Below are 11,989 nucleotides of genomic sequence, written 5' to 3'. Positions count from 1 at the left end.
TTAAGGTTACAATAAAGTACTCAGTAAATATATGTCTTTAATTTTCAAGAGTTTAGTCTCATATTTATAGTGGAATAATCATGAGATTAATAAATATGATTATTGAATCAAAGAAGTTTGGTTAATGATCTTTTATTTATTGGAGCTTGGAATTATTGGTCCATAGGTCCCCGGGGCGTCTCTATCAACACTAATCAAGGTAAGAGTTGATTCGAGGGTTAAACTGTGAATGAGCTATTTGAAAGAATATTTATTCTCTGGGATAAATTTGTAATTATGTGATAATTGAAGTTGCACGATTTATTATTGCATTTGTGCAATTTTCGAAATTGTGTAGAAATAGAAGAAATTTATTTTAATCAACTATTTTATTTAAGTGTGAATAGATAAATATGTATAGTCAAAATTGCTTTTGATTATTATATTTATTTGATTAATAATAAGATGATAATGGAAATTCAAATTTTAAATTTTGAATTTTGAAATTTAAGTTGTTATCTTTTCCTTAAAAAGATATACCTTATTTGAATTTCTAATTATTAATTAATTAAAATTAAAATACATGAAAAATAAAATCCCATTTTCAGGGATATGCCACACGCATAGGGCTTGGACGACTCTATGCGTGTGACAATTCTGATGTAATCAATTATTGATTTTTTATTTTTATTTTTAATTAATTAATAAAATATTTTAATAGGGGTTTTAAAATGAAATGTTAGACTTTGTCTTTTATCATTATTATTATTAAAGATAATTGATTTTTTTATTATTATTATGATAATAATGTCTATATATTCTATATGATATAGAGAGAAGAAAAACTATCATCTTTTTCACAAAAGAAAAACAATTTCTTTCTAGCCTATAATCAAGAGTCTCATCTGCTAAGAATACTTTTGATTCACAAAAATTATTCTTGTTCTCTATGTGCCCACCCACATCTTGAGGTGTAGAGAACATCTTGGAAGATCTAGGTGTGAGTACTCTAGCGAAGATAGGAAGATCGAAATATACACGAAAATATTCAAGGATTTTTTATAGGCTACAAGAGGTAAATCATTTCATATTTTTTTATATACATATTATATATTGATTAACATATTTCATATTAAAAGATCCTCATATAAAGTTCTTTATATGAAATTTTTTTGTTGTACACAATACTACCATTACTGCAATTTCTGATGCGCACTAGGAACTGTTCCTAACAACTACCACATCAGTATGGTGGAGGAGGTGGTGGCTACTCATAAGGATGAAACTCCGGAGGATATTGAAAATAAGGCTGCTGCACTTCATTTAGATTCCAACGACCGACCAAAGCATTCAGTTGATCGACATGTGTATGCTCATATGCATTCCTAGCCATCCAATATTGTTGCATATGGTTGTTTCTCTGAATAATATAATTCAACTGAGCATGTGTATATCAGCCATGAGGATTAATTAGTTCACCAATAGCCATCATTGGATCCTCATCCATAGCAGCTGCCACATTTTCTTCGGTATCCTCTGGTTCCTCTTGTTGAATAGCCCCGACACGCCGACGATGACGCAGTCTTTGTTCCTCTACATCAGGAACTGCTATAGGTAACAAATACCCATAAACAACACCCCGAGTAATAATACCTTGCACCCATCCTTTAACATCAGTCAGATACAACAGAACTTTATAAGTTTCACATTGTGTGATAAAGGATCCATGCTCCAATCCACCGGTTGTCGTGAGCCGACAAATAAACTCAATACTATTTCTAAGTTGTTTTCCCACATCAATTTTCATCCCTTTCTTGATTGTATAAACCATAAGCAATCAGTCCATAGCAATATCAGAAGGATGTGATGAAGGGATCAACCGAGAACTCATAAAATATAAGAGCGCACGTGTTATTCGGTTGAGATGCCACCTATACATATGTTTGGCCTGGTCATGAGTATAAGTAACTCTAGCTCCAGGATAACCAATGAACTCCGCCACCTCCTCATAATTAATTTCAGTGCGTAAGAACGCATAATACTCATCTTGCTCATTTGGGTAAGATTGAAGCTCATAAAAATTGTTAAACATCACAGCACTAACTGGCACCCGCTTCCCCCTCACAAAACATGTATTATTCTCTTGCTCAGGCCAGTTTGCATAAAACTCATACACCATAGAAACGTTTGGTTTAGGAATGCTCTCAACATTTACCAATGAATTCCAACCTCTCTCTTGAAGTATAACCCTAATAGGCTCATAGGTCAGGTCACCAAAAGGCAAATTCTAATAATCCATTCCTCTCTCTAGACCTAAACTCAGTTTTCTTAATCTCTCATGTCTATCTTGACCTTTTTTGCTTACAACCCTTGATTTATCATAAGAAACTGCCCCCTTGATGACGATGCTCAATGACTCGAGCTCTTAGGTCCCATTGCACTTCTTAACACTTAAATTCTACAAAAATTTTGACAGCACCTCCCCTTGTTTTTTCCGCTTCCCAAATCAACAAAACACCACAAATCTCACAAACAAGCTATTCAAACAAATAATTAACACCCAATCTATACAATAAGACTCTTAACCACCCAATTAACAATAATATACTGCCAAAAACACCAAAGTATTAAGAGAATAAGAGAAAAATAATTACCCACAATGAAAATTTGATGACAAATATTCCTCAAGCTCTCCATAGATTGCACAAGCTCCCCCAAAATTCGAAATTAGGGTTATGAATGGTAAGAATGTAATTGAAAGGGGAATTAAGCCAAAGTAATGGTGGAAAAGTGTTTGAATAAAGGTTATAGAAAGAGTACGAGAAATATCAGGGAAATATTTGATGGGTTTGTTGGGAAACTTATATACAGAATCTTTATTTATTTTCATGTAGATCTAATATTAAACAAATTAATATGAGATAACCTAGAACATGTTTCTAAAATTGAATTCAAAGAGAAATAATGATAAGAATACTTACAGTATACGCAACGAAATGAATGAGCCCATCCTTCAATTTCTCTAACCCTTGTATCCTTTCTGTCGTAGAGTATTACCAAGAAAATGAACTGATCTTCTATAATCTTCACAGTCTTCCAAAGTATCCTTAGAATCACCTAGACTAGAGTGGACAATTCACAATACATGAGATAGATACAGAGAGAAGAAGATAAAATAACAAAGAGGCTTAGCAAATGAATTGTGTTTAGAGAGAATCTAAAAACTATAAGAAAATCTGACATGTGACTTATGAACTTCTCTGTCGTCTATCTTGACTTCTCTCTAAGCACTCATTTTATAGACTCAATTAGGCTATTTAATTTAATGAAAAAATCAATAAAATAATATCCAATTTGAAGCCCTAGGTCGAAATTATCATGGACTTTAGGCCCGTGAAAATTTTCAATTGATTATAAGCTCATTGGACTTAAAATCAAGGCCTATATTATTTTCTATTGATTTAATTAATTAAATAATTATTTAAATAATTTATCAAATTAAATATTTATAATTTGAACCTTGATTTAAACTTATTTATTAATTTAGATACCAATTTATCTTAATTAATAAATCTGCCATAATTTCTCTTTTTTTCTCAAAATTACATAACTCTCTCAAACTATCCAAAATTGACCTTGTCAACTTTGATAATTCTAATTGATAATTAAATCAATTAATTGAGACTATCTAGATGATTTTATCCATGGTCAAATGGGGACCATGGGCCTATAAAATCAAGCTCCAATAAGTTATCATAAATCTAACAAATAAATTTACTAACTTATTAATTCATCGTGACTCCACTAAAGACTCGAAATCGCACTCTTGAGTTCATAGAACGCTCTATAACAAATATAGATACGCTATTAATTATCCATTGTTACAACCATAATTGTCACTCAATCCTCTATAGACGGTCTACAATGAGATGGGACTAAAATATCGTTTTACCCCGCATTGTATTTTATCCTTAAAACACTTAGTTCCTTGTAAATGATATTTCAGTAAACTAATTTAATTACTGAAATGAGATCTCTATCATTTAACACCTTGAACCAAACTAAAAGGAAGTCATCGTTTCACTTCTTCATCAACAGCTATAGATGTTCATACCTATGATTAACACTCCCACTCAATCATACTACCGAGTTCCCAAGATGTAAGTATGGGCTAGTCCGTAGGGTAAGCTGGTAACGAACAAGTCAAAGAACTCAAATAATACAATCAGTTAGAATACTAACCACTCAGAATTGAGATTGAATTGACCTATGATTAAATATGATATGACTAGAATAGATAATAACGGTATGTTTACTTATCCTATGAACTGTCAATATCGGTCCTGTCAGATGTAACAAATACATCCGATCTTATCTACTTTGCTAATGTTTTGGAAAGAACATAACTCCACAATGTGTAAGTAGATCATATCGTAGATTGGCAAGACAGTGTAAATCATGTGCACTGATTAATCTTGGGACTAACTTATTTTTAGCATATAATCATATTTATATTCCACTGTGATTACCTCATTATAAATACGATTAGCTATATGCTCGGGATTTAATAGAAGTTTATATTAAACAAATAATCATGAAAATAAAACATGTGGGCAAAGTGATTAACCAAGTCAAAAAATAATTTCTATTCTTTTATTGAAAAAAAAAATGAGATTACAAAGAAATTGGGTTTTAATTAGGGCATAAGACCCCAACAGGGTTGGCCTGAAAGAATGGTGTAATGCAGGTTGAAATTTTGGCATGTGTAGAGAAAAAAAATGAAATGAGGGAAAACGCAGAAAACTTAAGGTTTATAGCAATTTCACAAAGAAGCGTCGCGGCGTGTAAGGTGTATCGCTGCGGCCCATGTCAAAATTTGTGCTAAATTCTGGGGATGTGCGATGCGGCTCAATGTTAGGGCGCCGCAGCGCCTGGGCACTCGCAAAAATCCCCGAGCTCTCTGTCTGTGCTTGCGCCGCAGCTAAAATGGGTTCCTGCAGAAAAACTTCATTTTGTTTACAGTTTTATAGATTTCACGAATTCGACGACTCATATTTACAATCTAAATTCTAAGGGCCCAAAATTCTAAAGAAAAACTAAATCAAAAATAAAAATTTAACACGAAACCAAAAACAATAAAAATACTTGTCCAATTAAAAGAATGAAAACACTAAATAGAACTTGGGATGCCTCCCAAATAGCGTTGTCGTTAATGTCATTTAGCTGGACGCTTGCTTCTTCTTCACAAAGGTTGTAGCTGGATGATGGTCTTTTCAACCTCACTGCCCCCATAAGGAAATACTTTAACCACTGTAAATGTCCTGACCATCTCGACTTCAATTTTCCTTGAAACAACTTCAATCTAGAATTGAACAACAACACTTGCTGCCCTTGTTGAAACTCATTGCGAATAAGATTTTTATCATAACAAGCCTTAGTACTCTCTTTATAGATCTCGGCGTTCTCATAGGCCTCATTACGAAAATCTTCCATCTCATTCAGCTCCAAAAACCTATGATATCTTGTTGTTGTGGCATCCATATTCAACTCCCTCACTACCCAGTAAGCTTTATGTTCCATCTCCACCAGCAAATGACATGCTTTACCAAAAACTAACCAATAGGGCGACATTCCAATAGGAGTCTTATATGCAGTCGTGTATGCCCATAGTGCATCATCAAGCTTCTTAGACCAATCTCTTCTTGATCTATTGACTGTCTTTTCAAGAATACTTTTGACTTCTCTATTTGACAATTTTGCTTGACCATTAGTTCGAGGATGGTATGGCAGATTAGTTCTATGATGAACACCATAATGAACCATCAAGGAATCCATCATCTTGTTACAAAATGGCAACCTTCGTCACTTATTAAAGCCCTAGGAGTGCCAAAACGGGTGAAAATATGCTTATGCAAGAATTTAAGTACCACCTTACTGTCATTTGTAGGTGTTGATGCTGCTTCCACCCATTTAGATACATAATCCACCGTTAGCAAGATGTACTTGTTATTGTAAGATGATGGAACCACATTGTAATACTTTTGCAACTGTCCTTGTTGCTCCGAAATGACTACCACAATGAAAAGTATGACAATGAGTCAAAATTGACACCATCTCATCTTTAGGCACACATCGATGAATAATATGATCTGCACAATGCTTGTATAAGATGGGATCCTCCCAATAATAACGCTTTACCTCCAAATAAAATATTTTTAGTTGTTGTCTAGACATATCTGGAGGCACTATATTGGCAGCCAAGAAATTAACATTGTCAGCGAACCACGGTACCTCCTTAATCTCCTCTACTTTAAATAACTGCTCATCTGGAAAAGCATCATTAATCTGCACCTCTTTCTTACTTTGACTCTCTTTCAGTTCTAATCTAGACAAATGATCAGCCACCAAATTTTCAGTGCCTTTCTTATCCCTAATCTCCATGTCCAATTCTTGTAGTAGTAGAACCCAACGAATGAGACAAGGCTTGGCATCTTTCTTAGTCATAAGGTATTTAATGGAAGAATGATCAGTGTACACTATTACCTTATTCCCAATGAGATATGGCCTAAACTTATCAAAAGCAAACACAATAGCCAAAAGCTCCTTTTTTTGTAGTAGCATAATTAACCTGAGCATCATTCAATGTACGAATTGCATAATAAATAGCTCTAATCACCTTGTCAACTATTTTCCCCAACACTGCTCCTACTGCATAGTCACTTGCATAACACATCAACTCAAATGGAAATTCCCAATTAGGTGCAACCACTATCGGTGCGAAAGTCAATTTCTCTTTTAGTACCTTGAAAGCATGGCGACATTTCTCATCAAATTCAAAAGGTACTCCATTCATTAACAATGTAGATAGGGGTTTCGAAATCTTGGAAAAATCTTCAATGAATCTTCTGTAGAACCCCGAATGACCAAGAAAGCTTCTCCTTTTACTGAAATCGGAGGTTGTAAATTCTCTATTGTTGATATCTTAGCCTGCTCTACCTCAATTCCCTTACTTGAAATCTTGTGCCCTAGAACAATGCCCTCATTCACCATAAAGTGGCCCTTTTTCCAATTCAATACTAGGTTAGATTACTCACATATCTTAAGAACCAGCTCCAGATTGGCCAAACAATTATCAAAAGAAGACCCATAAACAAAAAAATTCTCCATAAAGATCTCAATACCCTTTTCTACCATGTCCTAAAATATAGCCATCATACATCTTTGGAATGTTGCAGGTGCATTACAAAGTCCAAATAGCATTCTTCTAAACGCAAAAGCACCATACGGGCATGTAATCATAGTTTTCTCTTGATCCTCAGGTGTAATGGAAATTTGATGGTATCCTGAATACCCATCCAAGAAACAATAATAACTATGGCCCGCCAACCTATCCAACATTTGATCAATGAAAGGCAAGGGAAAGTGATCTTTTCTAGTGGTCTTATTCAATTTATGGTATCTATACATATCCTCCAACCTATCACAGTACGAGCCAGAATCAATTCATTATTCTTATTCTTAACCATTGTCATTCCACCCTTATTTGGAACTGCTTGTACTGGAATCACCCATGTACTATCAGATATTGGGTATATCACCCCGACATCTAACCATTTAAGAATCTACTCAAGTACCACTTCTTTCATAGCTGGGTTGAGTCTTCGCTGAGCTTCTATAGATGGCTTATTATCCTCTTCCATAAAGATTCTATGCATCACTGTTGAAGGGCTTATCCCTCTAATACCTACCAATGTCCAACCAATGGCCATTTATGAGCTCATAAAACCCTCAATAACTTTTCCATCTCTGTTTTAGAAAGTGCAGCGGATACAATTACAAGTAAAGCTTCTTTCTCACCCAAATACGCATAACATAAATGATATGGTAGAGACTTTAATTCCAACTCTGGTGGTTAGTAACGAGAGTGTTACTTGTGTGTTGTGACTAAGTTTTCAGCGAGGCTCGGGTTAGAGGACTGTGCTCGGGATCTTGGTGCTTATGAAGCTTGGGACACAGGTAAGAGAACTGTTTGTACCCGTAGAGCTATGTGGCGTGTTATACTGTTTGTGTTGTTTATGTGTGTTATGCCATATCTGTGATTATGGCTGATCGGCAAGAGCTAGGGTTGGCAAAAGCCAGGAGAGGCAAGGGCCAGGAGCGGCAAGTGCCAGAATTTGCAAAAGTCGGGAGAGGCAAGGGCCGGGAGCGGCAAGAGTCGGGAGAGGCAAAATCCGGGAGAGGCAAAATCCGGGAGAGGCAAAATCCGAGAGAGGCAAGGGCCAGGAGCAGCAAGAGCCACAATCGACAAAAGCCAGGAGAGGCAAGGGCCGGGAGCGGCAACAGCCGGTAGAGGCAAAAGCTGGGAGCAGCAAGGGGCCGGGAACGGTGTTGAGCACGTGGAGTGCAAGTCGTTAGGGCGGGACCCTCCTAGGATGCTAGACTCATCCTCTCGGTGCAGACCGCGAACCTAGGGCCTGGTAAAGCGCTTGGGACGGCATGGCCGCTATGTGTTTAGCCTGTTGGCTGCTTTGTTATGTGTTGTTGTATTATTAGGTTGTCATGTTATAGTGCTAATGTGTTATTGCACCGTTGTACTATTAGGCTGATTATGCCATTGTGCTTTTGAGTTGGTCTAGATGTTGTGTTGCTGAGTGTGCTAGTAGGATTTGGTATCTGTGAGATATATTTTTATTGCATACTGTGCTTGAAGTTCTCTTGCTGGGCCTCGGCTCACGGGTGCTCTGTGGTGCAGGTAAGAGTAAGGAAGTTGGATCTTACAACCATGAGTTGGAGGGCATGGAGTGGTGTGTACATGTTTGGCCTACCTGGCCACCACGGCTGGGGTCATTTTAAGGAACATGTGGTAAACGTTCGGTTTTGTCGCTTGGATTGTAAATGTATTTCAAAATAATATTTTGGGATCCCAATGTAATATTTTTACGAATTTCAATAAAGGATCAACTTTTTATACTTAATGTTTATTAAATCAATCTTTATTTCATCCAAACACACTTTTTGAATTTTGAACCTCAATTAGCGAGCTAGTGGAACTTTTATAAATCACTTGGTAACGGCTCTAAGATAGTAGAGCATTACAATAATGGTAGAAGAAGATAAAATTAAAATAATAATGATTATAGTATTGGAGTGGAATAAAAATAGTAATAAGAAGTAGAGATTATACCTATTAACTATCTTCTTGTTTGGTTATGTAACAATGTACACCCCCTCTCGTTTAATAGACACTAAAATATTATAAATCAATACAAACATATCCATAACATAATTTTATTTGTTGTCCGTGTTTTCACTAGAGGACACGTGACAATCTGAGTAGGGCACGTGGTGTCACGGGCCTGCTATTTGGGTACTCCAACTAGACGGAACGTGCGGCACTTGCAGACTCTTCAAGCTAGCAAGTCAGTCTACAACACACACCTACAGGCAAACAAACTCAGTGGTTAGCCACATACACATCTCGGACATGCAACGGGAAATAACAAAGTATGAGCAAGCACAAAGCAAGTCATTCCTAGGAACGTCCACACAACATAAAGCACACAATAAGGCAAGTGGCACGCAATGGCCCAACGAAGATAACAAACAAGTAACACATAGGCAACAAGGAAGCACACAGGGCAAGTATGGATAAATATTGTTTTATTAATATATAGCCTTGATAGGGCAAGGGAGTACACAGCTTTGGCCCCTATCTGCTGATGGCCATGGTGCTTTCCTAAGTCACCAGGTCACCTCCCCCTAAGGAGCCTTCTAGGGAAATAAGGTATTCCCAGGAACATATATCATTTTTGTCTGGGAGACATATGCCTAATTACAAAACTGCCACTACCCTATCCCATGAGGTTGCTTGGTGCAAGACTTGACTAATGATCAAGCACCAAGGCATGCTCACTTACAAAATGGCCCCATGTGGGTGTGCCAAAGGGGCAACATGCCACACATGGCAAGGACTCATGCCTCTTCAAGTGAGGCCACGCCCCGAGGGTCAGTCCTCAGAGGGTGGATATCTCGTCAAGAGGCCACGTCCATCAGATAAAGGTAAGGCATGGACATCTCTCCGAGGCCATGTCCCGAGGACTAGTTAGTAGTCCTTGAATTCCTTACAAATTGTTGTCTTCCAGGACAAGGACCTTGTCCTCGGGACCTAGAAGGCTAGCCAGGTGTCAACCAATGTAGGTTTGCAGCATCAGGGGATCACCTAACAATCTTTTTGCCGATCCGTCCACAGTGTTGTCAATTGTACGACTCGACAATTCGCACTCCCACTACGCCGCCTGACAAGGAAATACGTGCAGCATGCCCTGACAGTGCCAGGGGCATGTTCCCCATAAAGCAGATAACTTTCCGCAGTGGGCCCCGCATTTATCGCCTGGGCCGTGGTCTCTAGTTAATGCAACCCAATGCATTAAAGTGGTATTAATACCCCAATAACAGGGATAATGTGTATTAGTTATAGATGATTGGCAATTAATGACCCAAGCCTCTATAAATAGGGTTGGGGGTCTCATTGTCAAGGGTTCAGAATTTTTAAAGAAAGATAACCTTGTACTCAGAGCAATATAAATGCTGCCTGAGAAAACCTCATTGGAGATTGCCTTAGCATGCTTCCAATCTCCTTAATACCAGAGACTCGTGGACTAGGGCACTTTTATAGCTTGAACCACGTAAAAACGGTTGTGTTCTTGTTGTTTATTTCTTTAATCTCTTGTTTTTAGTTTGATAGTGAAAAAGGCAGTCAACATTTTGGTACTTTCATTGAGAGCTTGAAGAAAGCATTCAGAACATTTACAGCCATGGTAACCACTCAAAGAAATGTTACAGACGACGTATTCCTTCCTACTGGAGTTGAAGGATGGGAAACCATTAGACAACCCCCTCAGGACATGCCTGAAATGATGGAGGATTATGATGAAGATGTCGAGTACGACAGCGAAGATGAAGGTGGCGACTAGGAGTATAATGAGGAAGAATACCCTCAGACCATGGACGCGGAGGAAACACCAGAGGTGGTGGTGCTCCATGAACAGGTGGCCATCTAGCAGGAAAAGATTGATGCCCAAAAGGGGAACAGCGTCGCCTTACAGGAAATGGTACTTGCCATGAAGGCCATTCTTGTAGCCCAAGGGCTACAAGTGGACCCGAACAATAATTCACCAGCTGGTCACCCAACTGGCGTGCCACCTATGCACCCTCTTGAAGTGCGACCTGTCAATACAGTCGGTGTGCCCCTCGAGCACCCGGTTGAAGAGGCGCGAAATCTGCCAGTTGGAGTGCCCACCAAGCATCCAACTGGAGTTGGAACCCTAGTATCACCATAGGATCGTGGCAAAGGAAAATTTGATGATAATCCTGTTCCAAAGCAGAAGAAGGCACATCAAGATCAAGAAGGCCACCAGATTCCCAAGCAGACTCATAAGGGATCGCCCAGGGGCCGAAGGACACTGCTAGGCTGTCACCGCCCGTGGAGCTCAGGGCGTTCTTCCCGACGCGCCCATACGGATCGCGCAAGGTCTAGAGGTAGTGTCCCCTCGGGCCCTCGCCAACCCCGTAAGAACAACGGTCCGGGGATCCGCCCAAGGAACGTCTCACAAAATTGAGAACGTGGCATCAGTGTCTCGGTAAATGATGACAATATTGAGTCTGACGGAGAGAACGAGGTGGCTCATCCCGAGGATAACGGTACATTCCGGGGTCAAGCTGACCTGCGGGAGAACCTTAGCGCCCAAAGGTGTAATAAGTCCAATGGGCGTGAACCCGCCAAGAAAGGTCTATCAGAACTATGGGACAACCTCAACACCCGAAGAAGAGATATCCCATCGCAGAGCGTCAACCGAGACCGCAATCCGCTCCATGTGTAGTTATAGAGTTTGGAGAAGATCATGCTAAGAATGGCCAGACAGTAATGCCACGACTCAGACTTGGAAGATGAATAAGTGGAGCCATGCGCTCCCCCACATTTTGGAAGCCGCAAGGCTTCAAGATGTCGGCC

This window comes from Humulus lupulus, chromosome 3, assembly GCF_963169125.1.
Source record: "Humulus lupulus chromosome 3, drHumLupu1.1, whole genome shotgun sequence".
Taxonomy (NCBI): Eukaryota; Viridiplantae; Streptophyta; class Magnoliopsida; order Rosales; family Cannabaceae; genus Humulus; species Humulus lupulus.
This window is presented reverse-complemented; position numbering follows the sequence as displayed.